Below are 12291 nucleotides of genomic sequence, written 5' to 3'. Positions count from 1 at the left end.
TTTCTTGATCTGTGCAGGATATTAATCTGTAAGAGTTGATGATTCCAGGATTTCTCGAGAGGCTGGCAGTACCTGAACCAGTGGTCAATTCTCTCTTGAAATCTCCAACTATAACTGTGGATGTGTCTATTTCTTCTGGCAGTTCTATCGGGTTTTTTTTGCGTATATTTTGAAACTCTGTTATTAGGTGCATAAATATTTAGGATTGCTATATCCCCTTGAGGAATTTAGCTCTTGACTGTCATGAAAAGACCTTCCTTATCCCCGGGCTTTAGGCAGTGAGGGAATCAATGTTTTTCCTTTGCCAGAGAAAATATATGCTAGGATTGCACGTCCTGATTTTGGTGTATTCAGTGCAACCAGTTCTGACCCTTAAAGCTACAAGCAAAAGTGACATGCATCCCTTCCAGCCTGGAGCACTTAATTGCTGATGTGAGAAACTCCAAAGCTCCCTTTCCTTCTATCTGCTAAAGTTCTTCCACCAGCCTGGGTCCTGAGTAAGGAGACATGAGCTCTTAGCTGACTTGTGCTGGACATGTAGTGTCAGCTAAGAAGAAACATCCAGTGGGGTAAGCCTACCCTTTCTTCACTGATATGGAGACACATACATAATCCAGAGGACATGCAGGCTAGAAGTCATAAGGATTGCTTGCTTCCTTCCTCCTTTGTAAAAAGTCTTAATTCATGGGCTTCTATATGACTTCTTAGTGGCAATAGAGTTTTGTTTTGTTTTGTTTTGTTTTTAGAAGCACTCTAGTTTTTGGTAATAGGGCATGTGCTTCATTTATTAACACTAAACAAAATTTATTAAGTAGTATTTTGATTTTTCTTTTAAGAAAAGATCTCTACCACCTTTGAAACCTTTATTAGGTTATGTTTTTCTGTTCAAGGAACACATTGACTCTTCTACTTGCTCATAACATAGAAAACCCTTTATGATAAGAGAGATGGGGAAAATCTAGATTCCTAATGAAAGCCAGCTTTCAAAGGATCCTGGTGTGTGCCTTTCAAGGGAAGGGCAAGGTTACCGAGGTTCTCTCAACAGTTTCCACTTCTTGCAGACAACCCTTCCTCCAAGGATCAGACTGTGTTTTAAATTTAATTTAAGGAAACAAAAGTGAGGTGCTGACATTGATCAGTTGTGAGGACCATATCAATTTAGGCAAATCTGCTATCATTGTAAGAAAGTCCTAAAGGAGAATGAAAAGAGGAAGCGGGACAGAGGAACGAGTTGGCTTTTTTTGGATGATGACAATGATGGTTTTACAATGTTTGAAGTCATACAAACAGTTTTTATTAAATGGTGCTAAAAATGTATAAGAAAATGCATAAGAGCATTGGTATACTCTTGCCCCCCTGCCCCCCCACACTCATCCTTTCTCCTGAGGCAACAACTTCCAATTCACACGAATAAATAATATGCTTTTTAATAAATACATACTATATTCTATTGAGATCAACTTTACATATTATGTACATTTCATTAATTATCTACATTTCATTAATTAAGGATATTGTTTCTTATGCATTTCTACTTATTTTCCCTCTTCTCTCTTTTCACTATAATGTTATATAAAAAAATTTAGATAAAATCAATAGGAAGAATTTACGTTATTATCAAACTACATAGACATTTTTACTGTTAGACGTTATATAGTTATATTTCCTTTCTCATATAACTTTTTGTTTTTCTTGGAGTTATCTCTTGTTTTTGTTTTTATTTGCCCAGTTTTCTACATGCATATTGCCATGTGTTTTCCACATGCTCCAACAGATATCACACATCTATTGAAAATTTTTCCAAATATTCAAGTGCAACTTCAAATGTTATATGAATCCATGTCTACTCACTCTTCCCACATCCCGTAAAACTCTTTTGAACCTCGTCACCTTCTTATTCCAATCTGGACTGCTTGCTCCTTAGGCTGTGCATGTTTGTTTTCCTGGCACTGATTTTTTGCCATTTTGTCCTGGGTCCTGTCTTCCTCCTTCTCGATTTATTTCATTCTCCTGATGGAGCACATCTTCCAAGTAAGAGTGTACGGATAGTGTCTTTCTTTTACCCTTGCACATGACCAGTAATCGACTGGCAAGGCCAGCTTCATAGGTGTACACACTGAGCAGGCACGTAGGGCCTCCCACTTAGAAGAGCCCCAAACTTGGTTCAATGCTCTGTTGTTGCCATCTTGAAATTCTTAATTTTTGAACAAGGATCCCCACATTTTTTATTTTTCACTGTGCCTCTCAAGTTATGTAGCTGGTCCTGTTGGCTATATATATGTAAACCCAAGTTGAAATAATTTCCCCCTGATAATGTTGCTGTCATTGCACCACTGTCTTCTAGGATTCAGTGTTACCACTGAGAAGTCTGATGCCATTCTGGTTCCCGTTCTACTGTATTTGGCTCAATCCTTTTCTCTGTGGAAGCTCTTACAAGCCTTTCTTTATCTTAATGAACTGAACTTTAATGGTTGATTGTTTTTTTTTGTTTGTTTTGTTTTGTTTTGCTTGGTATACCTGATGTGGGCTCTTCCAATTTTGAGCTTTCGATCTCAAATATAAAAGAAATTTCCTATATGATTTTTTTTTTATAGTTTTCTTCTTTCTCTTGTTTATGCTTCTCTTTACGAAACTCTTATTATTTAGATATTGGACTTTTTGGACTAATCTTCTAATTTTATTATCTTTCTTGCTTATTATTTATTGACTTGTTTTTGTTCTACTTTCTGGGATTTTTTTTTATAGCTTTATTTTCCAATGCTTCTATTAAATTTATTATTTCAGCCATCATATTTTAATAAACAATAGTCTCTCACTATTGTTTTTTTGTAGTTTCCTGTTCTTTATTATAGATGTACTGTTTTCTCTTATCTTTCATATTAATGATAGATTTTTCTTTGAAGCTTTCTCTGTTCCCTCTATGTTTCTTTGGTATTCTTTGTTTCTTCTTATTGGTTTTTGCCTTTCTTATTACAGACTTTCTTCAAATTTCTGCTGATCTTTGGCATTCAGTTCATATTGAAGAGTAGTAATAAAAAAAAGCTTTATTGGAGGGTGTGTGTGTGTGTCTGTGTTCATTTTTGTTATTGGCAGGTAGGCTATACATAAAATGATTTGACAGAGACTTGATTTTTCCTTTGTGGAAACCCCAAATGACAGCATCCATAAGCCTTTTCTCTCTGGTACCTTGATTTCTCCAGAGAGCAAATCCTAAAGCATCCCTAGCTACAGGCATTGTGAGAGCAGGCAGAGAAAGAGAGAAATGGTATTTCACTATTTATTATCTAGACATTCATCGAATGTCCCTATTTTCAAAATCATGCCTCATATGTTCTCTCCATTGTGCTTGGTATTCCCCACTTCAGAGGTGATGCTCTGATTCATTTTTTTCAGAGAATAACTCTGCAATCTCCTGTGGTGAGGGAAGGGGATGGACTGGGGGTACCCAAATGTTGCCTTCTCACTAACCGGTGGGTCTTTAGCTCCAAGCAATTCCTCGGGCTTCCACGATGTCCTGTACATTCAAGCCCTGATCTTTCCTGAGTTTTGCAGAGCACACTGACTTGTTTCTCATCATTGCCTCCTATCAGGGCAGGTGGATTTATGCTTTCTCTGTTTGGCTAAATGAGTTTCACACCTCTATCCATTTTTAATCTTCCCAAACTTGGTGACATCTACTATTGGCTTTCATCCCTGCTCCTGCTCTTTTTGTCCTTCTGACTTTATATCTTTTTTTTTTATTCCTTTTCTTATGTATTGATGGTATTTCAGGAGGAGACAGAGACACTTTTTCTTTTTTTTTTTTTTTTGCCAGTCTACCACATTTAAATAGAATTCTTAACTAACCTTCTAGAGTCTTTCTAATACTCTAATTTTATGTCAAAATTGATGTTGGCAATGAAGTGGTATGGAGAGTATCCAAAAGTAGGGTAAAAAAAATAATAAAGAGAGAAACAGCATGCTATTGTTTGACAAGGAATGTTCTTAGATATATAAATAGATTTTAATAGCAAGGACAGATGGCGGACTCTTTTATCTTTTGAAGGTTATTCAGCTTTACAGTTTTTGAAAAATCTAAGTATTCAAGTGTCGATGTGGGGGGGAACCTCGTTCGTTTGGGTGAGAGAGAAAGAGGAGAAAATATGTAGTGGAAAACACCTACTGAAAAATAGAGAACCTGAATTTGCCTGAACAGAACTTTCTCCATCTGGAATTCTGTGTAAATTCATTTTAAAAATTATTCATAGAGGGGGAAAAACTCTTTGTCAGTGATAACTGACAAAAACTTGACAGGGAAGAACAAAAGAAGAGTTAAAAATGAGAATTATGGGCTCATGTCTTCAGTTTACTTTGAAATATATTTAAAAATAAGAAGATTGCATAGAGGAATGGCTAGATGGATAGATACATGATAAAGCAAGTAGAGTAAAATAGTACTAATATTATCTAGGTGATAAGTATATAAGTGTGCACTAAAATTCTTTCAATTTTACTGCGTGTTTGAAATTTTTCGTAGTACAATGTTGGGAAAAAAATGAGGGTTGTGGTGATAAAGACAGAGATGAAGGAAATAATCCTTCTAGACCTAGACCAGCAAAGCAAACCCAGAGAAGACACTGTCACTCAAATTTTCTTGGAGAAACATCTAGGTGTGAACTTTTAAAAAGTTTTACCTCTAAAGACTGAAGTTGATGCTTCATTCTTATAGCTACAGGTATGCATAGTCTTACCCCTTTCTGGTACTTGCCCTTCAAACCAAAATTAAGACAGGAGCTAAATTCATCCCAAAAGTACAGGTTCCCAAACCATGGAGGAAATGATATTGAGTCTAAATGCCATAGTAGAAAGTCGATTTCCTGATCTGCTGATCAGGGAAAATGTGTTTTAAATCGTTCACTTTATCATCACATAAGGTCTAACTTTCTAGTTTCAGTTGGCAAGCTCTGATGACCAGAGCATGGCACTAATGAAACGCAAGGCGTGCGGGCCAAATGGCCTTTAGCCTAAAGTAGTATAATTCTGACTTGATATCAGAATTATGGATCCAATCATCTCACAGGTCCATTGCTTCATATAAAACCATTACCCAATGACCCCCAAACCACCCTGATCCTAGAATTATCATTTGCAGCTGTGCCCTTTGTGACACAGGAGAACTGAGAGCAAGTCTATCTCAAACATACTTATCACTACTTTTGGAAAAAACAATTGACTTATCACCATGGGAAGATGTTTGATCGGATTAACCTTCTAGGTGTATATGAGCTCATCAGGTAGCAAACCATTTTCCTTGTAGAAGGAAAGTGTTTTAATAAAATGCTTTAACAGTTGACAGTATTATTGAAAGAGTTCAGAAATATTGCCACAGGATAAATTCTATACAAATAGAAATATTGAACGGACACGTTCCTGCACTGTATATATTCATCTATTTTCATGTTGAAAGCTGCTGCCGCTATTATTTGGGGTATTGTGTGTAAAGTGGCTTGACAATCAGCATTATTGTGCTGTAGTCACAGGGCTGCAAGAGACCCTGTAACTGCTGGGCTGATGTTTTCACTGATATGAGGCTATTCATTAGAAAATAACTTCCCAAGGATCGTTTGAACATGTTGATATCTGCCATCTCACATGGACAACTCTTTCATCTTTCCTGAATTTGTTTTCTTTCAGAATTCAGGGGCCCCAGTGAATTAAAAAAAAAGAAAGAAAAAGTTTGAGCATTCAAACATGGTATATTTTGAAGGATCTTGGTGGCTATCTTAACGGTTTATCAGAAGGAACTACCTCCATGTTGGAATTTGAAGGAAGCTGGGTTACTTTGGTGTAATCTCTTTATTTTATAAATGAAGAAATGGAGCTCCAAGGGTGTATGTGACTTGTTTAGGATTGTGGAATCTAAGAGCACAGGTGCTGTATACCAGCTCTCTGGTCTCTGCTTGGCAGTCTCTCATCACAGTGCTGCCTGGATTGGAAACTGTCTCTGCTGACTTGTTTGTCAATCATTTGGCAGAGCTTTCTAAGCCCAAATTTAAAATAGTTTTGTTCATACTTATTAGGAAAATAAAAAGCTTTCAGAAAGTAGTGTCTACAATAATAAGACAAGCAACCTGATTAAAATTGGGCCAAAGATTTAAACAGATGCTTCATAAAATAAAATATATGAGTAGTCAGTAAGTTCATGAGAAGATATTCATCATCATTAGTTATCAGGGGAATGCAAATAAAAAGCATGTTGAGATACCACTACACACCCACTGAAATGGCTTCAATTTAAAAAGACTGACATGTCAAACACCAGGTTTTGGTGGGGATGTGAAACAAGTAGAATTTTCATACCTGCTCATGGGAAGATAAATTAGTACAATCATGGAAACTTCTTGGCAGTTTTATATGAAGTTAGATATGCACTTGGGTAAAGCACATTCACCCAGGAGGTATGAAAGCACATGTATACATAAAGGCTTGTACACAAATGATCATAACAATTTTATTTGTAATAGTCAAAAACTGAAAAGGATCCAAATGTCTACCTGCTGATGAATAGATAATTAGCTTGTGGTACATCCATGCAAAGCTATGTCCAAGCCCTAACCCCTGGTTCCTGTGAACATGACTGTGAGATAATGGGAAAAAAAATACATACTATAGGTCTCTTCCCCTGGTTCCTGGCTCAGAGCTCCTAAAACCTGTGTAATTTCCTAAGTGATAAGAGCACTAGGAGCTTCTTTTGTTCTAATATTTGGTCTTTGATCCTGGTTCCTGACTGAGCTCCTGAATCCCTTGGGATTTCCTGGGTGACAGGCATGTCTTCTTGTTCTAAGGAGATGACTCCGGGTGGGCTCCTGGATGGGGGTTGGTCACCAGAAAGACCAAGGCATGATTAGTAGCCTGGGATTCTCAGCCTACCCCCCCTCCCCCATTCTTCAGAGAAGGGAGAGGGGCTGGAAATGGAGTTAATGATCATCATGCCTACGTGATGAAATCTCCATAAAAATCCAAAAAGTATGGGGTTCAGAGAACTTCCGGGTTGGGGAGCAGTGGAGGTGCTGGGAGAGCCCTGCGCTCAGAGAGCAGGGAAGCTCCGCCCCTTCCCTCACACCTGGCCTGCACAGCTCTTCTACGGGGATGCTCATCTCTATCCTTTATTGTATCTGTGGGACAGAGCCAGGAGTGCAGTTTCCAGGCTCTCGGCCTCACGTGGAAAGGTGCTGGCTCAGGTAGTAAATGGCCATCAACTGTGATTAGATGGCCACCAGCTGTGGCTAGTTGGCCGTCAGCTGTAACCAGTGAGCCACTGGCCACTAATATAACTGCTGTGGCTATGCTAGCAGAAAGTGGGGGCTAGCAAGATGGTGGCTGAGCTAGCAAGCACGGATTGCAGTTAGCAAGTGAGGTTGGTTGGCAGAGAAGCAAATGGCAGGTTGCGGATCGTGTGGCTCCGGCTTCCTGTGTCTCCAACCCAGCTGCTGGCGAGAATATAATGGTATGACTCCCCTATCTATGGTTCTGTGGGTGTTCCTTTTTGGCCTCAACATGTCCTGTGTTCTTATGCGGGGAGTGGGACCAGAGACCCCACCTGATACTCTGCATGATAGTATCCTTTTATAATAAACTGGTAAGCAGTAAGTAACGGTGAGTTCTGTGAGCTGCTCTAGTAAATGAATCAAACCCAAGGAAGAGGGAAGCTTTGATTTATAGCTGATTGGTCAGAGGCACAGGTGACAACCTAAACTTGCAATTGATGTCAGCGCATGGGGAGGGAACAGTCTTGCAGGGCTGAACCCTTAACCTGTGGATCTGACACTATCTCCAGGTAGATAGTATTAAAATTGAGTTAAATTATACAACACCCAGCTGGTATGGCAGAAAATTACTTGGTGCGGGGGGAAATCCCACACATCTGCTGTCAGTGGGTTGTGAGTGTGGTGGTGACGTGAGAGTAAAGGACAAACGGGGAGAACTAGGTTTTCCCTCCTCAGCGACCTTATTTGAAAATAGGGTCTTTGCAGATGTAATTAAGTTAAAGAACTCAAGATGATATCTCCCTGGACTTAGGGTGGGTCCTAAATCAAATGACTCATGTCCTTATAAGGAAAAGGACATAGAAACAGGTACACAGGGAGGAAGGCATGTGAAGATGGAAGCAGAGATGGGAATGGTGCTGCCATAAGCCAAGAAACACCTGGACCCACCAGACGCTGAAAGAGGCCATGAAGGATTCTCCCCTAGAGGCTTTGAAGGGAGAGAGGTCCTTGATTTCAGACTTCTGATCTCCTGAAGTGTAAGAGAATGAACTTCTGCTATTTTAAGCCATCCACCTTGTGGTAGTTTGTTACTGCAGGCTTAGGAAACCAATACGCTCTATGATTCCATTTATATAAAGAAAACGCAAACTAACTTATAGTGACATAAAGCAGATCAGGGTTTGCCTGGGCCTAGGGTTGGAGAGAGGGATCCGCTACCAAGGGACCAAGGAATCTTTTGGGGATGATAGAATTGTTTGTATGTACATTGTGGTAGTAGTTTCGCAGGTACGTTTTAAATTATTGCATTTTATTGTACATAAATTATATCTCACCGAAGTTTATTTAAAAAAAAAAACCCGCAGTTATTTCCTGAGCCCTGATGATCTTTGGCAGGAGAGAAGACAGCTGTGGGAAGACCTTGTAGCTACAAGTTTTCCTCAATCGAACTTCTCTCTAGAGAAACCTCATGGTGTGACTGCCCGTTTGAGAATCAGACTGAACTTGCTTAGCAGTTACCCAGGCTTTGCATTCTCTATGAATGGTAAATGGTAGTAAGGAAAGTGGTTTCCTTAGATAATTCAGCTTTACATTTTTCATTTACTTTACAAAATTCAAAGCCAAGGTTGGAATATTTTTTAAACAAAGGAAAAAGAGCTATGAAGTTGTTCATATCAATTCCATCTGGTTCCCCCAAACAGATCAACACTACTCAGTGCCATTGTCTTACTTTGTGTATCTGTGTGTATTTGTGTGAGAATTTGCAACATTCCACTGAGGAAAAGCATTTAGACTCCATTGGATAAGGTGGCCCTGCCTCTCATTCGGTACTTATACATTTCTCAAGAGGACCCTTCCTGCTACTCCAATACCCTCTGCCCTCAGCTACTCACCATGAACTATTTGCATTTCTCCAAACCTACCAAAGGCTGTAACTCTGAAGTGTCCTGGTTCTAAGGTGTCAAGTTCACAGACTGTACCTTGAGAAACAATGTCCTTGGGAGAAATAAATGAGCACCCCCCTATCTTTATTCTTAGGTTTTAGGAATTTCACCAGGAACTCTGTCATGTCCCCATTCATCCCACCTGGAACGAAATGAGTCCTTTCAATCTGCGGACCCAAGTCTTTCTTCAGACAAGAAGTTTTTTCTCTACTATTTGTTGAATTATTAACTCTGCTCTCTCTGTTTCTTCTTTTAGCTTCTACATCTCCTCTTCTTCACATGTAATGTCTCCTGGATCTGCCTTCATGTTTCTCTATTTTATCCTGTGATTTCTCTCTCTTGTATTTTACCTGTGTGACGATGTATTTCTTCCAGGCCTCTGAGTTGGTTCTCGATTGTGACCATTCCCTTCTATAAATTGTCTATTAAATGACTAAATTAAAAATTTTAGTTCTTAAATGTAAATTAATATCACATGTTGTTTCATTTCACAAAATCTTTTTATGTCCTAATTAGATCTCTTTGAGGCCTCCTGTTTCTGTTCTATTGATGTTCTCAGCTGATTCTTCCGTCAGAGCTCTTTCAGTTGGAGCTGCCACTTATAGCTGGTCACTTTTGTCCTTCTAAATCAGGGGTATCAAAACTGTGGTCTGCGGGCCAATTGCTGTCCGCAATTCATTGTTAATTGGCCTGCAGCAAATTCCAAAAATATATTTAGTTTACTTAAATAAACCAGGTGAGGCAATACATACTTCACCTCGAGTGAGTGGCCCGGCTGTTTGTGTATTTTACTGCATATGGCGCTTGGTAAAACACGTTGAAAGAAGTTTTGCCACCCCTGCTCTAAATACTCTAAATAATCTTCCTTGGCCTGCTCAGGGCTCCTCTATCCTTGGAAATTGGTCCAGCAGTTAGGGTCTCGCAGTGTGAACCCCACCATCCCTCCACCTCTCTGGAATTCTGTTTAGAAGCTCTGATGTGGATTAAGGACACAATTACATGATAGTTGAGGTGTGGAGCAGCTGGGGAAAGGACCAGAAGTTTAAGGCTCTTGCTTCATTGCGGAATGTCATCTTTTGGGTATCAGACTCTGAAATACATATGTCCCTTATTTTTCTTAATTCTATATCATATATATACTCAACACAATATATTGTACCTCTATCTCTATCTTTCTCCCCTTCTTTTCCTTAATTCTGTGCTGGGCCTGGGACTCCCTCTACTTGGCAGCAGCCCTCTGTCCTAAAATTCCTCGTGGGCATGTCCAGGAAAAGGCGGCGTGCAGGATGAATGCGTGCTTCAGCCTTCATCTGATCTAAGCAGGAGGGCCTTTTGCTCACGCATAGTCCCAGCCAGCTCATCAGGTCAGAGCCAGCTGAGGATTTGTGGCCAAAACCTTGTGTATGGATTGTTTGCATGTCACCTCTGCTCACATATCCTTCAAGAACTCATCGCTGCAGCAGGGCAGGATTCAAAGCATCTGTAACCAATCCAAGCACAGACAACTCATCCATTCAAAAGAACTCATCCTCTCCAGATCGCCTTTAGTCTTTTACTCAGCAAGCAATTCAAAGTACCTCTTTGGAAAGGGGAGCTCTCCAGTACCCAGCTCCTCGTTCCATAGCTCAGGTTCTCACTACAGAGGTCAGCAGTAGAACGAATACAGAGGGGGTGAAATACTTAGACCTGTGCATCGTAAGAGGGTAGAGTGAGTCTGATTAAGTCCAGGTAAGAGTCAGCTCTTACTCAATCTCATCACATAGCTGAATGCAGCCTGGTGAAGTGCCTCGTGCATGGCTGCAGTTGCTAATTGCTGACCTGATTTTTGCATGAGCCACAGTTCTGTTTCCACAATCTGACCCACCTGATCTATGCAGAAGCCTAGAGGCTGAATCAGCAAGTACACAAGGAAAGCAGCAGGGTCCTCTTCTGAGGTACGTGAAAGTTTTCACGTCATAGTGAGATTTTTCGCTGTTTAATTACAGGAAATGTGTGCCAGCTCCTCAGTTCATCTCCAGCTCACAGAAGGGACTTCTGAGTGTTAGCATCCTAAGGAAATGTCCTTTCTGCAGCCATACTTTCCTGGCTCAGCAGCTGCTTGGTTTACCTGGATCCCTGAGCTTCTGGGAACTGGCAGGTCCTGGAGAGATGAGTAATGACTATGCTGACTCAGATGGTGCCACAGACTCACCAATGAGAAGAGGGGAAGACAGTCTATCACTAATTAAAGTAAGTCTTTTTCTTCTTTACAGGAAGCCTTTCAAGACACTTACACATGAAGGTTTTCTGTGAGCCGCACACTAGCCCCATGAGGTGAGTAGGAAAGTAATAGTCTCGTTTCATAGATGAGAAAACTGATGCACAGGGGTTCGCCTAAGCTCATGTAGTTTCTCAGAAGCAGCACTGGGAATGTAATCCAAGCCTCTTGGTTCCCAGTGTCTTCCTCTTGGAGATCTGGCAAGTTGCCTAGGTCTGCTAGTGGATCCCATCCTAATTTTCCCCTCTCTTTTAGGTGTAGAGGATTATTAATGAGTAGCACCAATGTGGAATGCTGTAAAATTTCCTTTCCTAAAGGCACCAGGGGAATACAATTCCTTTTGTCTGTGACCACAAAGGCATAATTGCTTGAAACCACTGTGAAGTAAGCTTGTGGGCCTGTTCTGCTTTGGGCCTAATCACCTTCCTTTCCTAGGAGCATTCTGAGGTCAACCAAGCATCTGACATGCTGGGATTCTCAAATTCCAGGCTGGGCTTATATGGAAGGCATACAACCCTCTGCAAAACCTCTCTAGACCATTAATGCCTGTTCTAGTGATGACCTTCTTCTAGATATTAGCATCACTGGCACCAATTTCTGCAGTTCATCTGCTCCGGGTAGATGTTGGCTAATTGTTAGAATTTAGTTCTTGGCTTAACTCTAACAATGAGCTTTGTATAGATTGAAAAGTAGACTGAAACTCAGATTTCTCTTCTGACCTTTTTTAAGTCAAAGGGTGAAGTCCACAACATGTCATCAGTGCTTCTGAATCTCTTCGGTCTTTTCTGTGGAACTATGACCATCCATGGAAAAAAAGCTTTTGCTTCTCCAGCTGCTGACATCC

General features: G+C 40.2%; 1 protein-coding gene across 1 annotated transcript in view; it reads left to right on the top strand.

Annotated features, from left to right (window-relative positions):
- Positions 1-12291, top strand: part of LOC109446175 (uncharacterized) — a 797309-nt gene that overhangs the window by 72814 nt on the left and 712204 nt on the right. The window contains exon 2 of the mRNA XM_088798027.1: positions 11443-11503. The gene's annotated coding sequence lies outside the window, so the exon portion shown is untranslated. The remainder of the gene's footprint in view (positions 1-11442; positions 11504-12291) is intronic.

Source organism: Rhinolophus sinicus, chromosome 4 (assembly GCF_057876585.1).
Source record: "Rhinolophus sinicus isolate RSI-liver-muscle chromosome 4, RSI-T2T, whole genome shotgun sequence".
Taxonomy (NCBI): Eukaryota; Metazoa; Chordata; class Mammalia; order Chiroptera; family Rhinolophidae; genus Rhinolophus; species Rhinolophus sinicus.
Note: the sequence above shows the minus strand (reverse complement) of the source record. Positions and strands in the feature narration are given on the sequence as shown.